The 23,752-nt window shown below is 44.9% G+C and overlaps 1 protein-coding gene across 2 annotated transcripts in view; it reads right to left on the reverse strand.

Annotated features, from left to right (window-relative positions):
• Positions 1-23,186, reverse strand: part of GLI2 (GLI family zinc finger 2) — a 197,561-nt gene extending 174,375 nt beyond the window's left edge. Inside the window, exon 1 of one of the 2 annotated variants that reach the window (XM_054209748.1) lies at positions 23,080-23,186. The gene's annotated coding sequence lies outside the window, so the exon portion shown is untranslated. The remainder of the gene's footprint in view (positions 1-23,079) is intronic. The other variant, XM_054209749.1, reaches the window with a different exon arrangement.
• Between the last annotated feature and the right edge of the window lie 566 nt (positions 23,187-23,752).

A 23,752-nucleotide genomic window follows, 5' to 3' on the forward strand; every position in this document is an offset into this window, starting at 1 on the left:
CTCCTCTCCCCGCTCACATACACATGCGCCCCTACAACAGCTCTCAGGATTTATCGATGTAAACCGTAAGAAGGGATGAACTTCTGAGAGACCACAGGGCAAGACCAATTCAGGAGATGAGCACTGGTTGGTTGCTAATTGTTTCACCTTCATTTCTACGTTTCCAAGGGAGTTTTACCCTGGTGAAAGTCCCCAGCCTGGCAGCTCTGGAAGTCATTTGCAGACACGACTGTGCTGTGAATGAAGCGTGTTAGACACCTCCAGGCTGGGGCTGACCAGTCCAAGGCAGCCCAGTACCAGGCTGTGTGGCCTCGTCAGCGAGCTGCCAGGACATTGCTAAACCTGCCTTATCACTCGCTTATCTGATGCTAACTTAGAGGTGCCAGAGCTGCACTTCACCAGCAGCACGGACTGATGGAGCCCGGCTCCAGCGCTGCCCTTTCCTCCTGGCTCTCACAAGAGACGCTGAGGACACGGCTCAGAGTCACGGCCATTCAGTTTACCCATCTTGTCAGAGAAAAGTGACAAGAAATCATTCATCCAGGGTGGACGTACTGCAAAGACAGCTGATTTCTCTGGACATCCCAATAAATCCTGGGAAATTTGTTCTGCATTAGAATACAGTATCCTGCAATGCTGGCAGGTGGCCGAGACCTTGAGAGACATGTGCCTCCAAGTTCTGCAGGACGTGGTGGGACGCAGGTGGAGACCATCACTCACCAAGAATCTGACCTCAAAGGAAACTCAATGCGCACAGCACCATGAAGCAGTGGTCCGATTCCCAGGACAGGAAGCCGAGGCTCCTCATTCCCAGGCACTACTACCAGGTGTCCCGATACCCTTGACTGTCCATCCATGATTCAGCTTCTTAACACCTGCATCTGGCATAATAATGCTCAGGCATTTTTTCAAAATACTTTGTGAGGTACAGGTGGAAAGTACTCGTGTGGGGACTGACGGGCAGAGCAAACAGCCCTTAGCTATCACAACCTTCGGGCACCACTGATCTGGATTTGCTGCGAAATGAGAATGCAACAAGGCAAAAACTTCCATCACCCATGGCTGGTGTTACCTCTGCCTTTTTTTTTTTTTTAATAAATGTGCAAAGTAAATGAGTGAATTATGTACCTCCACAAATGAGCTAGTTCATCTATAGCCTATGGCTGCTAACAATAAATAAAATACTAACTTTTGCCAAGGAAAATAACTGTAAAAAGAAGCTGATGTTATTTTTTTTTCCTGGGAAAACAGAACACAAAGGTGACTGAGAGCTATGTTAGCACCCAACAAAACAGAAAGCAATAACAAACTGTAACAAGTCAGATCACTCCTACTCTGCCAGGTAAATAAAATAAACTTCTGTTGACACAATGCACCTTCTGACAGAATAACTCTTCCATTGCTTATTTATTCCTTTTCAAACCCCAACTTAGCCTCCAACAGATCTTGCGGAGAGACATCGTATTTATATATAAACAAAACCAGGTACTGTTATACCTATAACAGTATGTACAGAAGGCCTAAATCTACTCTTGTGGAGTGCTTAAGCCCAAAATCAGAGGTAGCACACGGTTTTTACACGGAGGTACAAGGACACTGAACTATAGCACATCAGGAGCACTTTGAGTCCTGAAGCCATCAACTGAAACCAGAGAATTTCTCCTATTGAAAGTTTACATCTGTGCAGACCAAACTAAAGAGCTTGCTTTGAAAGTTGGAAGAGATTTCACCGAAAGCTAAATGAACATTATAAACATTTACTCTCAGAGGCCCTCAGTGCTGGGCCAAGGAGCATGAATTGCAGGAGATAGTTAGGGCACTAGTATGAGAGAAATGGAGGATAAAAGTGTACGAAAAGACACAAAGCAGCAGAGAAACTGTACAACCCTCCAGCACAATTAGCTAAAACCTCTCCAGCCTTTAAATGCTGTTGAAGAAAATGAATAGTGTATTTTGAGTCAAAATAATCTGATTGCACAGCGAGGGTTTAATGCACACGCATGTATGTGTTTTTTTTCCCCATATGGTAGAAGAAAAAGAAAGGTGCATTTCTTGCACTCAGGCTGACTCCCTCAATTTGGGCTTGTCTTTGTGTCCTGCCAGAAGGTGGGTTTGGGTGCTGGTCTGTCCTTTTGAGGGGCAGTCAGCAAAACATCTGTTTCACAGTAGAAGGAGAGCAGGAAAAGCCATGCACATATGAAACTCTTCTGCAGTTGCTATAGGGAAGTGTAAGAAGATAAACTACTGCTTTATTAATCAAACATCCACACAGGTCCAACACAGTTAGCAAATTAATCCTTTCACTGCACAAGCTAGCTCAAGATTTTTCATTACCCTCAACAGATAAGAAGGGAGAACACACTTTTTTTTTTTTCTTTCTTATACTGATAAAAGTATACTTACTGTGCCTTATAGCCTGCCACACTGCCCAGGTTACCTCTTGCAAAGCTAAGCCTCTGGGAACTGAATTTCTGCAGCTCCTGCTAGGACTTGATGGCTCCCACCCATCTCCCTGAGTCTTCAGCTGCAGATTATCAACCCAGACCAACCAGGTGGAAATACTCCAAATGCCCCATGTCATAATCCAGGCCTGCTGTGAAGGATTAGCTCTAAAACACCAGCCTGGGAGCTGGGTGGCACAGAGACACCTGCAAGGGGGGAGAGGCAGGACAGGAAGCTGTGGGCACACATGGATATTTTGCAAGAATGCTGTAAGACCTTCATCACCAAAGAAAGTGTCCTGGACATCTGGTAACCCCAAAACTCTCTACAGTTTACTTTGAGGTGCCTTTTCCCACATGCCTCCTTTCACGAACCCCAAACTTTCCCCTCGGTGTGCAACAGGCCATGGTTTTGCAATGATGTGCTTCACTAATGGGATTTGGAGAAGTTTGCAACAGCAGTTGAAAGAAACATGACCATGTTTGGTCCATCCTCTTCATGAGAAGTGCATGGCTGGAAAGCCTGCCTTGTAAATGGGTAGGGCCCAAGTCTGCTAATAGATGTGCAAAAGTATCATGAATCAAACTCCAGGAAAAAAAAACAACCAAAACCAACAAAAACACCCAACTAGGTCTCCTGCAAATGCTATTAGTGACCCCCAGCTGCATAATTAAAATTCCTTTTTCAAGTAGCCTCAGAAATAATGTAGGGAGAATAATTGATACTCCCACACAGTAGTGAAACCAAACAATTTTTTAAAAATAATTCTGGAGTCATACTGACATAAATGATTTATTTCTGCTGAATGGAAACCACTTAGATTAAGGTGGCAAACTTGAGGCAGCTTAGTGGTTATGCCGCTCTCCTGAGACGAGGGGACCCGAGCACACATCCACCCTTGATCCGGACATGAAAAGCGGTTCAAAGCAAAGCTCTCCTATCCAGAAGTGTGCTCTCACCACAGCCCTCAGTGACGGGAAGGGCCGCAATGAAGACAATTGTTTTGACATTTCCCCACATACAAAATTTCCTATGAAAAGCATTCCCCAAATTCATCCAGTTCTGAGGAGACCAAAACTGCATTTTTCAGCAAAGAAAATACTCATCCCCATCCAGAGGAGAATGAAACCCTTCAGCGGTTCTTTCTTCCCACAGACCGAGAGAGGATATAATTCAGAAATTTCCCTGAAGCGTACAGACACGGACCTCTTCAGGGACAGCGCAAGCAATACAAAACACATTTAAGAACAATTATAAAAGGCACTTTCTGCTCTTGTCTCATTTATGCTCCGAGCATGCCAGTGCTTTAAAGTTTTCTGTCCTCCCTCCCTTCGACAGAATAGCTGAGTTGCCAGTGTATGCTAAGTGCTACAGCTGCATTTGTTTCTCTAATTACATGAATCTGCCATCTTCCCCGTGCTGAAGATAAACTACCATTTTAGTTGAGATGCTCTAACTTGATTTACACAGCTAGTTTACCTAATTTTCTAATTTAGCCCTTCGAGATAAGGAAAAGCAAAATGCATTCAAGAGAGTCACTCTTAGGCATAAAGAGTAGAGAAATGAACCTTTCCTCAGTTACTGTGGAGGACATTTTAAAATGACAGACAATGCAGTGTGTTCTGCCAGTAGGAAGGTGATCCTTTGACCTTAGTTTGCATTTCAAGTGAAGTGAAAGGCAGGAGAAGAAATGGGAGTTTCTAAAGAAAAAGTTAAGGTACAGTATTGTAGATTTATAAAAGACCATAGACCATGTGCATCAATGGGATCTTGTTTGTCCTGATTTCTTTGAAGCAAAGTGGGAGATTTCTTGGTTTTTACACAGAGCTGCAGTGTAACTTTGATGTCTATTCCAGAGACCATAACTGAACTAACCCCCAAACGGTAATAGTACAACGCCCGGATGGGCAGAAGTGCGGGAGGTAGGAGGAGGCCCCGATCAAAGAGCGGACACTACCAACCCGGCCGAACTCGCCATGCCAGCAGGGCCGTCTGGGTTGAGCCGTGGCTCGCAGGGCTGCTCTGACCTGTGCCCTCTCCTCCACCGCCGCAACACCGAGAGCCTCCACGTCACACCCCGACGCGGTGCACGGGTTGAGGGGCACGGCAGTTTTGGTGTACGGCTTGCACGCCTCCGCATCAAATACATCAAAACCAAAAGGCACGATTTGAAACTGTCCTTAACAAAGACTCTGGAAAACTCTGGCTTCTTAATAAACAGGGTTGTGCCCTAAGTAGTGAGCAATAGGACTACTGCTGGAAGAGCAACCCATGGCCTAATACATCACACTGTCAAAAAGCTTCTCCCATTATTCAACTGAAATTTGCCTTCTCTTAAATTTCATCCCATTACTTCTAGTTACACCCCATTGTACCACTCTAAATAATTCTTCATAGCCTTGGTGTTTACACCCTTCAGATATTTGTAGATTTATATCTCAACCACCCCATTTGTCATCCTTTAGCCAAGTTATCCATATTCAGCTCTTTCGGTCTTCTCTCATAAGTCAATCCCTCAAGCTCTCTTGTTACTTTTTTTTTCCTCCTGAACTCTCTCCAATTTGTCAATCTCTGTTGTAATGGAGTGAAGCAGACCTGAATGCATTACGCTTCCTGTGGTTACCAGTGCTACGTCCTCAGTCCCAGCTGCCTCCTCGCTACAGGATGAGCGCCCAAACCTTCTTTGGATCTTTTTAGGTTACCAAAAGCAGCAAATTTGCAGCCTCTTTATACTCAGCCATTGATTCCCGAGGCCGCTGGTATCCCAGTAGATCCTTCTTTCTAGATATCTACTCCTCTGTTTTTTCTCCCAGACAGTCTAGGTGTTTTTCTCACTGGAATCTCATTCCGAAGTGCTGTGCTGCAGCTTGTGTGCTCTCCACAAGTCACCTGGTAACTTTACCAAATGCTGAGCCCACCTGCCACGCTGCTTCCAGCCTCGCAGGGGGGGTTATTCCTCCATCCAGGAGACCATGCTGGAGCACTCCCTCACCACCGTCTGCACCTGCCAACCAGGTACCATCACAGAGCATTTCTATGCACCACCTCTTCCACCAGAGACTTTCAACCCACCAGGAAAGGAGACACCACACCAGGGCCCTTCTACCTATGCACTGACTAGGGTTACATACCTCTGTGCTAAATCAAATACTTTGCTTTTAAAAACAGCTTGGACAGCCACAGAAAACGCAGTGCCCTGTGGAAGCCCAGTGCAAAACGAAGCATAAACAGACAACATTCCTCCAACACCTGTGTCTTAATAAAGCCAGCGCTGTTCTTCCCCGTCCTGTGAACATGTCCTGCTGCACAGTTCCTCCAACAAAATCGTCTCGACAAATAAGAGGAGGACTGCTGAAAATAGCTGACGGGGGGTAAAACCACAACTGAAACGGCTCTTGGCTGTGCAAGCACAATCCTCGCAGCAGGACAAAGGCCCTGGAGAATAACCCTGGGCAGCAGAGCTCGGTGCCAGGGCAGGCGCTGAAACCCCCGGTGACAAGGGCAGACCCCTTGGAGGGAGGTCAGCAAAGTCACAGATGACTTCAAACAGAAGAGCTGCCAGCTTTCCCGGCTAGCACACAGTCCTGGCTACTGCTGGCCCAACTAGAAGGAGACTGTGGTCACTGAGCACTTTTCCAGACCATGGTCTGATTTATCTGCACATCCCCGCTTTGAGAAGTTATCCTGTAAATCTCCGGTTTGGACTTCGAGCAGATGGGCACTTGCTTATCTACAACACATTCACTCTGTCTCACATTAACACCATGTCTTCACCACATGACTTTTGAAAAGAAAAGCTATCTTGCATACCTATTAAAAATAGTGCTTTTTTTTCCTAATTTTAATTTCCATTCAGCATCTAAAATCACCGAGTAACAGCGCTGCAGACAACCATCTAATAGGAACTCTATTATAGGCATGAATGATTCATTCTGCTATTGAGAAACAGATTACATATATACCCGCATTATTATAAGCCCAGCTTTGTACAGACAACAACAAAGCAAAAGTCTTTGAAAACTCTGACAGACACTTCGGTACTGAAGCCACATCAGGGCCGCATTCAAAGCCAGGTGGGACCTATCAGCTCCAGCTCAAGGCCTCTCTGCCTGCAGCAGAAAGTACGGTGGGGAAGGACAAAAGCTGACCCCTCAGGGAACAGCCAAAAAAAAAAAAAAAAAAAAAAAAAAAAAGGCATTCAAAAAACACACAGCAAGCTCTGGCAAGAAGTTTGCATTTGCCATCACTTAAATTAACAGCAAAGGAATCCCCAGGAGGGAGGAAATTTGGACCCCGTCCAACACGCAAGTGTGCTGCGTGAGGAGCTGTGGGGGGAAAAAGAGCCACACACACAAACAGCGTGGAGAGAGGAAGGCAGCACGCACCCCCTCCAGCAGCCCTGAACGCTACAGAGGGCAGGAGCACGTCGGTTGTTTACTGGGCTTGACGATGCCACCGGGTATTGGGAGAGAAGTTCGTTTCAGGTGACCTCAAACAGAATTGCTGTTGTCAGTCATCAGTTTACCATGAGCTGTCTTCTGAAAACAAAGGCCTTTACATGTTCAAAAAAACCAAATTATCCTAGAGTGTCTCAAGAGTTTTTGAACACTGAAATAATCTAAAATATTGTGGTTGGCAATATAACAAACATAACATCGGGAATAGTTCCCTTGCTATCTTACCCGCTGGAGTTGTTATCAATTCCTACACAACGTGCAGGTCACGCTGACTTCCAGAAGACTCAGATGCCCAGTCAGCATCCGTTTAGCTTATGACAGAAAGGATAGCTCCTCTACTCTTCCATAACGGCCTAAAGAGTTATGATGTATTCTGGATTATGTCCTTCTAAAACACCTAAACAGATGAGTTTTTCCCCACAAAACTCATTACTAAGTTAAGAAGTAATTCAGCCATGTAAATTTAACTTAAGCTAGTAAATCTAATAACATCTTTCTAAAAGCAATAAAATGCTCAGACCTTAATCCTTTTAATTCACTGTTTATCCCCTTGGCACCTAGACTATTTTTATTCTAGTCACATTTGCTGTAATAAAAAGTTAATAAAAGAACACAAGTTGTCCGACGGGTTGCAGAACTAACGAAGACTGGTTTCCTACAGGTTTGGTGTCTTACATCCCTTCTCTCCCCAACGGTATTTACACCGGCTGCCAGCAGGTTATCTGGAAACCTGGTTTTTTGGGTCTCCTTCATGTCCCTTCACTACACGTGAGCCGAGAGGCAGCACATGCCGTGGCTGGCTGTGAGCTAAATGTGCTTTTGCACTAGCCTGCAGGTCTGGCAGAGCAGAGAGCTGCTAATTCCACATTCCAGCCTTCTCCTCTACAGGGCACTGGCTCTTCCACTGAAGATCAATGAACTTAAGGCAAAGATCTCCCTTATAAAAACAGACTGCAAAAGGTCTATAAACTTCCCACATAATAATGCAATAGTTCTTCTGCCTCTGTGATAATCCACACAGGCATCACTACCAACCACAGCCATAACACTTAGGTGTCCCACAAGTACCCTGAAGATAAGATGACCTTTGCAGGCCACAGGAAAAGCTCTCTCAGATAAGGAAAAGGCAGGGAAGGCATTGCTTTCTGAGAAGCCCCATGGGAAATAACCAAACTTACAACCACCTCTTTCATAAATCAAGGCAATCGGGTTCAGGCAGCTTCTCATGGGCCACCATGACAATATTATAAAGGAAAGGTCCGTCACAGCAATGCAAGTCCCAAACCTGGTGGAGATTTCTAGTTTATAGCAGCTATCTGGAACACGCCCTGCATACTTGTATGCAGACAAGTCACACTGCAAAACATGTGTATCACTTGCTGTCTGTGGAGGGCTGCAGCGTAAGAGGGCATTCTGCTCTAGCGCAAGCTCCGGCTGGTTTCAAGGCATAGCTCTGTGCCTAGAACATACACAATCAGATGACAGGGGTCTGCATGAGAGGGAAACAACAACACATGAGGCTGGAAGAAAGCCCTCTTTGTCACGCTTGATCTCAAAAAGCAGACATCGTTACGAGCTTGTTATTATGAACCTGTGTTATAAAGAGCAGCCGTGCTCCCTTGATGAGGGTGACAGAGCTGCAACATTTACTGGTATTTCCAAGGGATTAAGTCAAGCTGTCCTCTTGCATATGCCTGTCATGTGAAAACACTTGGTTACCCATTCTCCTGCCTCTAGAAAGACACATTAAATACTGATTCAGGGCTTCATGCCTTTTGGTGTTGCAAACATGCTCCAAATGGCCCTGTGCAACACCCGTACCCACGGCAGCCCAGGGCAGCAGGGAGGAGAGCACAACCTGCAGCACTGCATCTTGGAGTCTCTTCAGGGAGAGAAATGTTTGGGAAACCGCACGTCTGGGATTCCTCCAGAAGATGAGACAGAGCCAGCACTGTTAATGACTCCAGAGAGCTCAAAACCATCCTGTGAGATGCTGAAGGTGGGTTAGCCTTTACAGCAGCTGCACTCACTCCTTATCCAACTCTGCTGCCAGATATAGGCGACCAGTCTATATGAGCAGCAGAGTTTTCTGCTCCAACTCCTCATCTCAAAACCATATCTCTGAGGACTCTGGGTGCCTGGGAGTTGTACCCTCCACCTTCCTTCACAAGCTCTCCCAGGGGAGGAAGGCTGCATTTAGATGACAGCAAACAGCAATCTTTTCTTGGGCTCCCTTCAAATTACCCATCAAGGCAACCAGTGCCACCTGACTGCACATTTGGAAAACTGTACCCTGACGGAGGCTGAAATGCTTCCTCAGATACATCTTTATGCAATAGGACAAAAACTGGCCTAGCTCTGAATATGGCCCGAATTCCCCCCTACCTTGTCTCAGTGAGCAGCACTACCCTAAGATCAAGCAGTGTTTAAGCCTTGCTGCAATCAACACAACTCAGCCCTGAACAGGAAACAATAACTTAAAATTTAACAAGTTGTTTTGTGAGTAGAGGCGTGATTAGTCCAGCTTTCTCCTGGTTTTCTGTCACCTTTTTATCTCAATGCCACATGGTCTCACCCTGCCGTAGGCCAATCTGTCCCCTGTTCTCCAGCAGTCTTCCCTGCAATATCCCCGGTGGAAGACGAGGATCTTCCTCTTCCTCCCCATAGACACAAGTGATATATTTCAGCTGGGCAGGACACAGCACTTGCTCTCCCTTAGTCTGGTGGGCCCAGCATGGGCACTTGCCACATCCCAGCGGTATTTCTGCCACCACAACACAGCTGGTCGCTGTGCCCAGTTTGAGCACTGCATGTCCCCAGTAAACATGAGGAACTGGTGAGGAAGGAGGTCCCAGTCACAGCAGGACTTGTCAGACTGATCCATCAGAGACACGGCCTGGTGGAAACCCTGCACTTGCATGGGACACTGCCAGCTTGTTTTCTGAACGCTGTACACCTCATCATTCAAACATCACATTCATAACATGAAAATGTGAAACAAACTTTCTATTATTGTCTGGTTTTCATAGAAAACCAATAAATCATTCATTTCTACTGGAGAGAGAACTCCAAGCCCAACACCCAAGACACAGGCAGGGATCCAGCCTTTCCACATGGATTCAGATCTAAGCTTTTGAGTAGAATAAGTATGCAGACCCACCCAGGCCCCAGTACGGCCAGTAGGGTTGCAAACTGAGCCATCAGTTGGCACATCCAGCACCAAAGGTCCCAGGCTGGTGGGAGTACCACCTACAATTAGAAGGTACAGCTGGATGCAGGAGTTTACACAAACCCCACTCACGGCGGTGGTGTTTTGTTTTGCTTTAATAAAAAAAAAAAAAAAAAAAAAAAGAAAAAGAAAAGGAATACAAAAGAAATACTTCAAATTTCCATCAGAGGTCTAAAATGTGAATATGGCTAGCATGTGTAGGTATGCATGTATGATCTTGATCTTCCCTACCAGCTTGCTCTGAACTTCCCAGCCCTCACCATCTCTCCTTTGTTTTAATATAACTTCCCAACACTTTCTTGCCTATCAGAGATGTGATCTGAAGTCCTACCCCCGGACCAATACAAACGCTCTTTACTGCGGAAACCCAAGCAGCAGTCTTTCCCAAGCCGCAGGTTTTTTTGGTGCGGCAAACTTAATAGAGATGTCGAGCGTGAGCTCTGGCTGCCTCCTGCCCCTGCAGAAATCAGGAGCAGACCTCCTGCGGAAGGCAGCCCCGGGGAGCGGCTCTAATGGGAAGCAGCCTTTACCACCCATCGAAGCCACAGTGCCGGGCTGCTGTCGCCACCTCTTCTTCTGACACATCCATCCTGGCACCGCGGATCAGTAGAGGAGGAGGAGCAGCATCCCATTGCTGCACTGCCAGAGTGACACTCAGGTACCCGATGGGTGCCCAGACTTGGACCTCCCGTTGGTAAGCAGTTTGGCCATCAGTGGGAAAGCTCTGCATCGCCGTGGGTCGGGGGGACGGGTAAAAGGGGGGTTCAAAGAACATTTTAGAGACAAATCCCCTGGGAGCCACTCTTGCCATGGGAGGGACCCAAGAGATCTGGATTAATTTGCCTGTTTGCTTTCAGTTTACTTCTTGCGACCTCGCAGTAAACCACTTAACCTTGTAGGCAATAAAGCGGGATGCCAGTGTTTTCAGCTCATACTATTCACACTATGCTCTAATCTAGTTTGCATGTCCGGTCCTGTCATTAGCTGGAGGAAACATTAATTCAAGACAGTAGAAAAGAAGGAGTAAAAAATTGTTTCTGGAAACACAAGGATTCTAATGGCAAACGCTCGTTATCTAGACCCACAGCCGAGTTAAACTGAAACATATTATATTTCATGCAAAAAAAAAAAAAGTTTTAACCATATGTTTAGTCATTTGTGAGCTCTTGATCCTAACACACAACATAAGCTGCAATATCAGTGTCAAAAGTGCCTGATTTAAAGCATGAGAGGCAGAGTTACATGAAGTCAAGTTAAAATCGCTTCTGCAAGTCCGTGAGCAGCAACCTTCACGTGGAGTGACAGGTATGGGGGGAACACGTCCGAGGGTCTGCGCGGTAGTGGGGGGAAGAGGAAAGTTTATTTCATTAAGTTTTTCTGGGAGATTGGCTAGGGAGAAGATGATATAGCTGGGGGGAGGACTGAGACAGCTAAAGAATAACACATGGTATGCTTTCAAAACATACAGCAACATGTGACATTCGTCTGCAAGTCTGGCGCTGAGGAGCCTGTGGTCTGGCAGCAGTGAGAATTTCTGCTTTTTATTTCTTAAATCATCGCAGGCATTTGAACTAAACCCCCCACCTAATAGTCTGAAGGGAAGAACATTAAATCAGATTTTACGTACCGTACTCTCAGTCAGCCATTGTTCTCAGCGGATTTTTATCCTCCAACTCAATTCCCACATCATTAAAGTGATGCTGTCTCTTTAAAACGCAACGCGGTGCCGTGCCAAAGCCTGCAATAAGAATCACTGGCACCAAAACAGTCAAAGCACAGAGCTTAATTCTCTACTTAATAAGACAATTAAAGAAGAGTATTTGGATACAGCAGTCTGCAAGTACCGACACAGAGCACTGGTGTCTCCAAAGGCATGTCGATCTGAAGGCTTTATCAAAAAGCATCTGTCGCAACCAGATGCCATCAACACCTGAGAAAAGTGGGAAATGAAGCGGGTTAATGTGGCTGTGATACACACAAAGGTTTGCACTACCCAGGTCCCTACTTCTGAGTATTTTAGAGGGTGCACGATGAAGTACTTTTATGCAAAAATGCACGTACACCAAAATGAACTAAAATATATCTACACAGCTGCCTTTGTTAAAAAAAAAAAAAATCTGGCAGAAATAACCCAAATTACAATGGAACTAAAAGTGCTGTGTATTTGGTATCTTCATTACCATAATTGTAGGAAGCCTTATAGGAAGGTTGTTTTTAAACACTGTGCTTTGATGGATGCCTATTTAATATACATGGATGAATTGAGGTACACAGACCAACAAAGGCACCAATGACTGCTCATATGGATTCTCTTGACCGTATCTGCCTCTAAGTTTCCAGTCAAATAATTCTCAGATGTCATCTCCTAGCAGGCTTCATCCTGCAGAGCTGAACCAAAGCTAGAGAAAAAGATAACGGCAGTGATACAAGAGCTAATTAGTCATTTGATTAGCTGGCGAGAAGACAGGGTGCTGCAGTTCTGTGACCTAAAAAAGCCACCGCAGACCTTAAAACTCCATCTCAAGGGTGTCCAGAAACCTGTAGCCTCCAGGGAGAGAGGGAGAAACGGGTGATGCCTCAATTCCATTAGCTCACATGGGATGTTGAAATAGCGGAGACATTAAGTCGAGGAGAGGTGTGACATTTGGAGCAATCAGCCAGCAAAAGAGCACCTGCAGCACTGCACTTTCTTTGAACTGCTGCACCAACGGCTCCCGGTCCAGCCTACATGGGAGGTTCGTGGGGACGCGTGATTTAGTACACCCAGAAGGCACACCTTTTGGCACGCGAGAAGCACAGACCTCATCCTAGCAACTAACAACACATAGCAAGAGGAAAGAAACCAACAGAAAGCCAACTGCCCCCCTCTTCGTTACAGGAGGGCTAACAGCCAGCCAGCCCCAGTATGGTAGCCCCTCAGCCACACCATGTCAGAAGACAGCCACCAAGGAAAGGAGAAAAAAGCCACTCTGAAGAGGACATCCTGAGCGGTTGCCTTCTTTGCCTGCCCTGGAGGGTCCTACACTGCACTGACATCTGCTCCTGGTAAACCCCATGAGCGTGCTGGCTATTCCACATGCAGCAACAGGAGAGAGAACTGGGGTGAAGCCAAGAGGGCCCCTTAGGCTGCAAAGTTGCGTCTTCAACAGCAAAGGAGGAAGACACCAAAATGACCAGAGCTAGGGGTCACAAGTTGTTTTGTGCCCCCTTCCTTCAGCCCGACAACCGGAGCACGTTGTCACCTGACTGCACCCAACGCACCAAAAAATTCCAGCTTAATCTGAGGCAGTGGCTCCCCAGCAAGCCATGAGGCAGTGTGGATGTACCCAAGGTGACCGAAACGAACCAGCCCAGCACAGGCCGCAGAGAGTGAAAGCGGGTCACTGTCAGCGGAAAGCCCTGCTCATCTCCCACCTTCAACAGCTTGGATGGTGTCTCGCTCTTGGATAAGAGAGGCGACTCTCTACCCTGAGAAGAGATTAAAGAAAACAAATGTCTTGGCAAAGATCCCCCTGCCATCTGCACCGCTGGAAATGCCCTCTGGAAAGCAAAGGAGGAGGATCCCTCACCTTGCACGCTCCTGGGAGAATGGTGCAACCTCCAGCGGCTGCCAGTGCTGTCCCGTTTCATCCCCGTCCCCTCAATGCGGATCCAGACCTGCCTTTTGCCGCCCACCTTCCCCCTGTGTGCTTTATCCCAGAGGGATGAACTCACCTCCAGCACCAGTGAATTTCTCAGAATAAGTCCGACGCATAGTTTAATTTTTAGCAAGCCCTGCCAGAGGCCTCGGAGTAAAATGCAGAAATAAGAACATTTTCTTGAATAGAAAATAGAGATTTAAGAGTGTGGCAGCATGGTCAGTGATTAGATACAGGCTTTGCTGAGACAATGCAACTCCAATATGTGCAATAGTTTCCCACCCTTTACTTAAAAAGAAAAAAAACCTGGGGAAAAGACCCCAACAACACATACAGTAAGTCAAAGACAAAAAAATTAGCCATGGACATGGTTCAGTAACGCAGGCACTATGCTCAGCTCTGTATTCTCTTACAGCTTGGAAAAGGGAAGAGCAAAGTTAGAAACACAATTTCTGCAGTTTCCAAAAGAATTTAAGATTTCCGAATCTGACTTACTGTGAATTGGAACAAACCCCCGAAATGCTGAAATTCTCTGCAAAAGGAATTTTAAAACTATCACTTAGAACCTACTGGAAAATCAATTGTATTGCTACTGTATTTCCTACCATGGAATTATATTTTAAAATTCTAAATAGAAACTTATTTCAAAAAAACATCTTCATTTAATTGTAAAAAAAAAAAAAAAAAAAAAAAAATTTTAACTGTCAGAAAAATCCTTCATCTCTTTTTTTTCTGCCACTTTTTGACAAAACTGACCTGATTTTGCAAGAGGCTTTAGTGTCGATGACGCCAGATATTGGAATATGACTCCATCAAGGAGCCATAGTCAGGAAATACCAAAGCTGTGGTTGCCAAAGCAACATAATTAACTCGATCACGGTACATACGCTGTGCACCACTTCCCAAATGGCCCTTTAACACCCAACTAAATCCTTCGCTTGAATGGCACATCAGGATGAATTTCTCCTCTGAGTTCTTCAAGAACACACACAGCAAAAGAAGAAGTTGTCAAAATTACTAAAAGCCAAGCACCACTCTGCTCCCTGGCCAATGGTCCCCTGTGCTTGAAGAAGTCAAGGACAAATTCTTGAGCCTACTCCCATGACTAAGGGCTGTAGCAGTCACAGAAACACATGGTCCTGTTATATGGAGCAAACACATTTTGTAAAGCTTCACTTTTAATTCCTCTGCATTATCAGATTTAAGACGTTGGGGTCTTCTGTGGCATAATCAGTAAAATCCTTACTACCAGGGGCAGGGAGGCCCAGACATTGATGCTACACCTTGACCCTGGGGCCACAAACTTCAAAACCTGGATATGCTGTCACTGACTCAACCTGCACAATGTATCAAAAATAAGCTCCTGTCTGTTTACTGGGGGGGGGGGGGGGAGAGAGAGAGAAAAAGAAAAAATTGAGTGATGGGCTTTCAGCCTGTCATCAGACCACAGTGACCTCAATTTTTTGAGAAATAAAGTCAAAATCTATTCTTATCTTCAGAGATTCAAGATGTATTTATGTGTCAAACTTTCTCCGACTTGTCCTTAGCCTTTGGGAAGCACACTAAAAATGATATCAAAGCCTGAAAACCCTGCGATCACATTCATGTTCACCTTTGACCAGGACGCCTATAGCTCTCACCAACTCCTCGGCTCGTCCTCACCGGACAGAGAAGACAGCAAGTCTGGGAGCAGCTCATGGGGAGCTGTACAGGATGGAATAAAGGCCACTTTGCATAGTAAAACTGTGCTGCCCTGCTCAATTTTTAAAGGCCAAAAAAAACTTTACTTTGTCAGTTTTCTGCTTCTTTATATCCTTGAAGAATGTTTTACCTGCATCTTCCTCTCCTTACACGCAAATATTTGATTATTCTCTTTGAAATGCCTGTGTAACATCTACAGGAATAAGATGCTGAATGCAAACACTGATTGATTCTTTCTTAGCCATCAAATGTGCTTACACAGCAAATGCACACAAATCTCACATTTCACATTTAAAAATATGAACATGCTGTGTTTTTTTTTTTACTCAAACATAATGAATGAGCTTAAATATTAGAACTTGAAATTATTAAGTAAATCATGGCACCTGTAAAGCTTCTATTTGCATAACATTAATTCATGATGGCATGTAAAACAAATTCATCACTCTCACTATATTGTAGTCTGATTTATGTTGGAATTGGAAAAAATAAAAATCATGAGCACGAAATTATGTTGACAAGATGTACGTGCTCTTCGAAGCCCAAGATTTTTTTTTTCCTGAAGCATCAAAACAACTAAATTATGGGAAAGAGGGCTGGGAGAAAGCATCTTTAAAAATGAGTAACACACTAGCGTCACACACACACTCTCCAGTTATTAATGTCAAGCACGGTGAAGATACTCTAGAAAATCATTACCATTCATAGCTACTAACAGCCATTAAATTTCAATCAATTCAACTTAACACAAGTGTACTTCAAGCAGCCCTTACAGTTCCTTATAGAGGTGGCTCAGAAAGTCCTGTCTGACTTATTGCATTGTCCCCTGCACAAAGAGGCATTGCTGAGGATTGCTCTGAAAAGGAGCTATCTTGGTGTTGGGAACTGATGCTCTTTTAACACCGCAATCAACAGACCTCGCTTTTAAAGAAGGCACGATAAAAGGGGCTCTAGCAGGACTCCACAGGTCAGTATGGAAGGGAGCAATACACTGATTTCAGCTAGAGACGCCACTTTCCAAGCTGAAAAAAAAAAAAAAAAATCGGTGGGATGTTTTCAAGGATTTTTCAATGAATTTTAGCAACAGAATCAAACTGCTGAACACAGCGCTAGATAGATTCCGGGTGATCCACTTGCTCCAAGAGAATAAAATCACTAAATATATAGGACACTTAAAGAAAAAAGGATTTAACTTCCAAAGACTGGAAATTTAAAGCTCCTGGTGATGAATACAAACCACAGAGCTGTGATATTACAGCATCTCCTACTCATCTGACTTGCATTTGTAACGCTGGAAGTTTTTCCACTGCTCCTGCAGGAATTAAGCTGTGCAGCTGACCGTCCCTTGCAGATGCTGGGGAGGACCAGGCAGACCCCATGGGGGGGTACGTGGCACCTCACGGCAGGGGTGAGGGACCGTGACCGCAGGGTGCTCATCACCGAGGGGCTGGACCCACGCTGGCTGTGCAGCAGAGCATCCCAGAGAAGGCATGTTCCTCTGGAGAGATTTCATTAGTTTCATTTGAGTGAATTGACTGCAGTAAAATCTCACATTTCACAGTGGATAGAAGACTTTGTTTATTACTTTTTTTTTTTTTTTTTAAAAAAAACAGGAGCTCAGTTTTTCCCAGCAGGGTTCATTCTGCTGGACACAAAGTCCTTTCTCTAGATTTAGAGGCAGTTTAAGGCTGCAGGTGTGTATTCTTACAGAATGAAGAGTCACTCAGAGCTCAGAAAAACAGATGCAGTCACAGATGTGCCATCACTGTAGCTGAAATTACAAGCTCAAGTACAGATGCCCTTTTGTGACCTTTAGCTCATCCCTTGAAAGTATCAGCATTGATGGTACTACTCGTTACGGGAGTATTTGGGACCGTTCTACAGAACTCTACGGTTTTCTTTCCCCTGGGATTTACAATTTAGCATTTAGCATAGAGTAGCAGTGAAGTTCTTTGGAATCAAGAAATGCCCGAGAAACCTCTCAGGCAGATATATGCTCCATTTTAACTCATTTCCCTACACTTACAAGCTGCACTAAATGAAATGAAATTAATGTTAAAAAGGGCCCTTATTGAAAAATCTTCCAGTGACAGGATCAGAAAGTGCCAGAGTTCGAGTAAATCGTTCCATGGAAAATGTTAGCAAAGCTTAATCATACTGGAAGCCACATTTAATTACAGCTTTTTAAGTCCATCTGGGAAAAAAAAAAAAGAAGAGACTTAAGTATGTCACCTGAGATGATCTAGATACTGAAACTATTTGTAAGTTAACAAAAGCATTTGCATCACAAAGCGCTCTGGGGCAGCACCATGGCAAAGCAGATGTGTAATGAACAAGGATCATAGCACCAAAACAATCAGGACTGTAAATAACTACTACTAATCTGCAATCATTTAAATTTGGGTTTAATTGCTAGGCAGCAAATACATTTCATTCTTGAAGAGGTAAATGCTCTGCGGAATACACACTTTAAGGTATTTAGCGGCAGAAGCGCCACAATCAGGAATGGGAATGTCAGGAGGGCAGAGAAGAGATAAGCAGCAGGGTTGGATCCGCCATGAAATCACAACATTAAACAAACTTTTCCCTGGAAGAGAATTAATAATGCTGCCATCCCCACTGTAGGTACTGTAAGTGCCGCAGGAGTGACACAATGACACACATGGGAGGCAAGAGGGTAGTGACTATAGAACAAAATTCAATCTAGTGCTAATGAATAAAAAGTTCCTTTTATTTCTCTGTTGTTTTTGGTTCATTAAATTTTCCACAGATTTGCAGAGAAGAAAACGTGATCAATAAACCTTGACAAAAGTGAACATGTGAAAAAGGCGAGAGAAAGGCACAGGAAGATAAAAGTGATATCCCGATCGCAGATTTCAGAGGCAGATGACCAGAGCTTTGGGCTGCTGAATAATCTGAATAGACCATCATTTCTTTACAGCCTTTTACTTTCTTTTCCCTGACTGTTGGAACTCTTCATTCAATACAATAGTAAATGCACTAAAACTTTTTTTCTTATGCTAATGGTCGAAATCGGGCGCTCACAGTTAAAACACACTTCCCACCAACTTGTTTTCTTTAAAAAAAAAAAAAAATTAACCTATTCAAGTTAAACTAAAATGTCAAAGACAGCTTAAGGCTTACTCTCACCATTCCTTAAAATTAATGGTTTTCTCCCCAGTAGATACAAAAAGAAAAGACTTGAATAAGGATAAAGCTGCTAAACTCTTTTCATATGAAAAAGAACACTTAGAAAGTAAAAAACAAATACATCCAGTACAAAGATCCTGGTACCTACAGTTCTAATTTGTATTGTTTCCTCTTGGAATATTTATAATTGCAGAAAGGTGACAGCCAATTGCAAATAATTGTGAAACGACGAGAAAAGATTCACCACTGACTAATGTATTTGGGCAGCCATGCCCATGACAGTACCAGAAATGCTTCCACGAATTACAACGTGGGTTGTACAACGTGGGGGGATGTGTCGTCCTCCCCCCCCCCCCCCCCCCAAGGAAACTATTTCCAAATGTGTTTTCTAATTTGGGTGACCACTTCCAGGCACCAAGGCCTCTTTTTTAGCAGTACTGAATATTCACAAAACCCCAAATAACTTTTATGGCTCTGAACTTTTGCATTACAGGACAACTTTCCCGTTCCCTTACTGCAGCGCAATTTAGCTTTCATGTATTTGATTTTGTTTTGTTTACAAGAAGTTAAAGGGTATGGAGTGCAGTTTACAGTAGGCAAGCGTGAATCAAGAAAAGTTCTGTGGCCTCTCCTGGACTATACACATCTAACATGTATGTGCCTCTAACTGGAACTGGCCTGCGGAAAATTAGGCCTGATTACCCGCTATTTCCATTCCAGTTCTCATTCTCACACCAAATACCGGTGAATTTCTAGAATATGCACATATATGGGAGCTGCTGCGTGCATGGGTCAAGATACACACATACACACAGATGTGTGTGTACATATACATACAGATGCACAGCCACGCGTGCATTATTTACCTCCTAACGCAATGCCTTCTCAACATCATTCATACTAGGATTCATTCTTTGATATTATTTTATTTAGTGTTGTTTTAATTAATTCCCAAATACCTCCTGTTGTTTTGGTTTTCTTTAAAAGGGCCCTGGGAACAGAGCTGAAGCAAACCCTAAATACCACTTAATGCTTTGTGGCAAGTTGTCCAAATGCGCAACTGTTTAAAATATTTACCCAGGTATATAAGGGGGTTGCGCAGCTCTCGAACAATGCCCTGGAATCTTTCCCATCAGTAAAAAAAAAGCAGACAAAAAGCAGAGACTGCTTAACCTCAATGCCTCAGCAGCAAGTGAGAAGTGCAAATATCGCATTTCTATAAAGCCTTGGAAGCTTCATAGAAATGGAGTGGCAACTAATTAGTTTGATGCTATAGTCACATCTAATGTTCCTAAGTAGCTTCTTTGAAAAAACTCGCTGCCTTGAAATCCTTGGCCAGATTATTAAGTGGGGGCTTTGTGATGCAGCAATAGATAGGTGTTTGCTGCACAAATACATACAGATTTTGGTGACTGCTTGCTGAATCCGCTGCCTTCGCTAATCTGCACTGGAAACTTCACTATGAACAGAGCACTTCTCAGAGCACAAAAGCATGAAGTATCTGTGTACCTTTCAGACTACAGGGCAAACAACTGGCTTACAGTAGGGCCACCAAAACCGGGGGGAGGTGGTTAACCAAGTGTCCCCCGTACTTACAAGCACAAGCTGAGGATAATGCGATTGCTATTAGGTCAGAACCCCCACCATATCCTTAAACATAAAAAGATGGGGCCAGAGGACTGGAAAACTCATTAGAAAAGGTGAGAGAAAAAAAAAAAAAGAGAAAAAAAATAGAGAAAAACTCTCTCCATAGAAGTAAAGTATCAGGATCATGAAAAACACATTTTGAAGTTATAAAGTGCTGTAGGGATCATGTAACCCTTCTACTACACAGCTGATCACGTAGCCCCAGAGCCCATACAGCTTCTATACAAAAGTGCTACTGAAAGGGAAGTTGTGGTATAAATCTTTAAGGTCATTAAAATCACAGAAACCATAATCAAAAATGGTTCTTCGCCAGAAAAGTTTAAACTGGTTTTCAAAACAACACCAAAAATCCTGATTATTATATATATGTATATATACACCGCAGAAAGGCTGTCTCTCTAAATGTGACTTCAACGGGACATTAGGGGATGCAGGCTGCTGTGCAGTGGATATCTGAGGTCAAGTTGTGTTTTCTTTTATACAAGTAGAAACTGGAGTAGCTTCTAATGAAATTCTACTAGATTTATACTGGCATATGCATCCAGTTCAAATTCTTCTATGGCTCTAGTTTTTCTCTAAATGAATGACCTAACACAAACAGTATTTGTCCATCTGTATACATCCCCTTTGACACACTGAAAAAAAGACATTGAAAGGAAGCTGGAAACAGTCCTCGAGATCTGTTTCTCTTTGAAGAACAGCAGTTGCATTTCTGGGCACTTCAAAGTCACATACTTTAAGCAATAACAACATTCAAGATCAAGTGAATCTTACCTCACCTTGCTTTAAAGATTAGCTCTTTCACAAACATACACCAGAGGCTCGGATATACACATACCCGTAGATTAACAGTTCATCTTCAGTGGATCAGGCACTTTTCAGTGCTACAGATAGGTCATGTTTTCAATCAAATGACAAATTTCCAAGAGTTGTTTACAGTGGAAAAGCCATAATGAATTTCATTCACTTCTTAAAAGTTGTCAGTTTTGCAATAACGTTCAATATGACATTTTTATTGCAATTCAAAGCTTGACAGGTGTCAACATTTCCTGAAATTCCAGCCAAAATACAAATTACCATATCCGCCCATCAGAAAAGTTGAACCAAACCAATTCACGAACTGCAGTTGCTGTATGCAGTAATTACCATGCATTTCAAACATCCCAGGAGCATAAACAGTTATTTAGCAGGACCCTCTTTTCCAGGTGAATGTAGTTTCTTTTCTCGTGAAGTTAAATGAATTAGGTGTAGAACTAAAGAAAAACCAAACTTTTTTTTTTTTTCTTTTTTAAAGCAAGGTAGCTAGAACAAACAGATCAAATCTGCAAGTCTTATAACAAATCAGTCTATTCCACTTCTGTATATTTTGAATTTCATGGCTTGTTTACTTTACTTTTTTGGCACCAACTTCACAGTGCATGCCAATACAATATTTGTTTAAATGCTGTTTTATGCAGCATGCTAGTCAAACGTTTACTTTCAAATTCTTGTACATCCCAAGAGCCTCAGTTGCAAAAAAAATATAAAATTTAAAAAAAAAAAAAAAAAAAGGAGTGAAAGGGATTGGCAGGGGGTGGACAAAGTTTTACAACCAGTCCCTTTATCTACGGCTGTAAAAATATAAACACGATACGCCAATAAAATGCTAATTTCTGCACACACAGAGGTGGGCATACAGGACCTGGAGCTGTATGAAATAACGAGGGCATCTTTAGGAAGGCACAAGTTTGGCTGGCTCAGTCCGCCGTGACCCTCACGCCTGGCCATTCGCTCACTCGCACACACGTACCGGGAGGCAAAGCCCGATCCTGGCCCGCCCCCCCCACCTCTCGGAGCGGATGGTCCCGGTCCCGGTCCCAGTCCCCGTCCCGGTCCCCGTCCCGGCTCCCCCCGGAGCGGCCGGTCCCGACCCCGCGGAGGGGACAGGACTTCCCGCGCCTCCCGCACCGCCGCCGCGCCCGCGGTCCCGACCCGGGAAGTTTTGAAGCCCAGGCTGCAAGGTTAGCAAAATAAAAATAAAAAATGTGTATATAAAACATCCCGTAACCGTCGGAAAAGCCGGCAGCAGGGCCAGCGGCAGGACCACTCATAAACCATCCTTAGCCCCCGCGCTGGAAAAGTCAGGTTTCCCAGGAAATGATGGCAATCACTTGAGGCAGAAAAGGCATCTAGATGAGCCCATCTCCCTCCCCGCCTCCCTGATTGTTTTAAAGCCACCGAGTCCGGGGGAAAAACTCTCAACTCTCTAAGTCCTTAATAGGATTGGAGTCCGGGTCTCTCCAAGCCGCTCCTCATCACACAGGGATCAAGTTGCAGCAGGGAATTTTTTAAATTCCTCAGCAAATATACTTGTCGAAAGATTGCCCCTCCCGGGGGGTGACAAGGAGAAGGGGGGGGCAACTTTTTTTTTTTTAAAAAAAGGGAAACTCTCTGTTGGCTTTGGGGAGCCCGGCTGCCCTCCGGGACCCGGGGCCAGGCGGTCCCAGCAGTGGCCCGGGGCTGGGACTGTCACCGCAGTCCCCGGGAAAAACAATGACTGTGGAGGCACGGCCCAAAGCCCGGTCCCGGCGGGGTCTGGGCCGGGGGGGGACACACACACCGGGCGCGCACACACACACACATCTGCCCCGCTCACCTGAGGGGGGGGACACACACGGGACGGGACCCCCCACACGTTACAAGGAGAGCCCATCGCAAAATCTCTACCCCCCTTCAACCCACCCCGGCGCAGGGCACCTCCGATAAAAGCGGGAGAAGAGGAAAAAAAAATATATAAAAAGCACAATGAAAAGAACACAATAAGCATCAACTTTACCCAAAAAGCGGAGCAGCAAGTTTTCAGTAGGCGAGCAGTTGCTGCCGAGCAGAGCTGCTCCTCCGGACCCCCATCATAAACTTGGGGGAGGGGGGCGTGGGAGGGACTTTCCCTCCGTCCTTCCCTTTTGTGCCTCTCTTCTCCCCCCCCCCGGCTCCGCTCCGCTCCTCGCCAAAAGCTGCCGCGAATCCCGGCGGCGGCGCAATCCCGGCTGCTGCCGCGGAGCAGCTCCGCGGAGGCGGGCGAGGAGGGAGGGAGGGAGCGAGCGATGGAGGGATGGATGGATGGATGGAAGGAAGGAGGGAGGGAGGGAGGGGGAGGGCCAGGGGTAGTTTGGAGAGGTGCGGGGCGGCTGCCGGGCGGCTCCTGCTGCCCGTCAGCCCGGGCCGGCGGCGGGACACGGCGCGCACACTCATGCATAGACATATGCATACTTTTTTATATATACATATATATATATGTATATACACACACACATACATACACATAGGCTGAAGTTAAGCAGCCCGCAGGGAAGACTCTAGAGCGCTTTCAAGCCCCGACACAAGAGGAAAACTGGCTGTAGGGTCTGTTCCCCCCCGCGTCACCCCCGCCCCTTTAAAAAAAAAAAAAAAAAAAGAAAGAAAATTAAAACCTTCCCACCCTTTCGGTGCGGGAGCATCGGACCGCTCCT

The sequence above is a fragment of the Rissa tridactyla genome, chromosome 7 (genome assembly GCF_028500815.1).
Source record: "Rissa tridactyla isolate bRisTri1 chromosome 7, bRisTri1.patW.cur.20221130, whole genome shotgun sequence".
NCBI classification, from domain to species: Eukaryota; Metazoa; Chordata; class Aves; order Charadriiformes; family Laridae; genus Rissa; species Rissa tridactyla.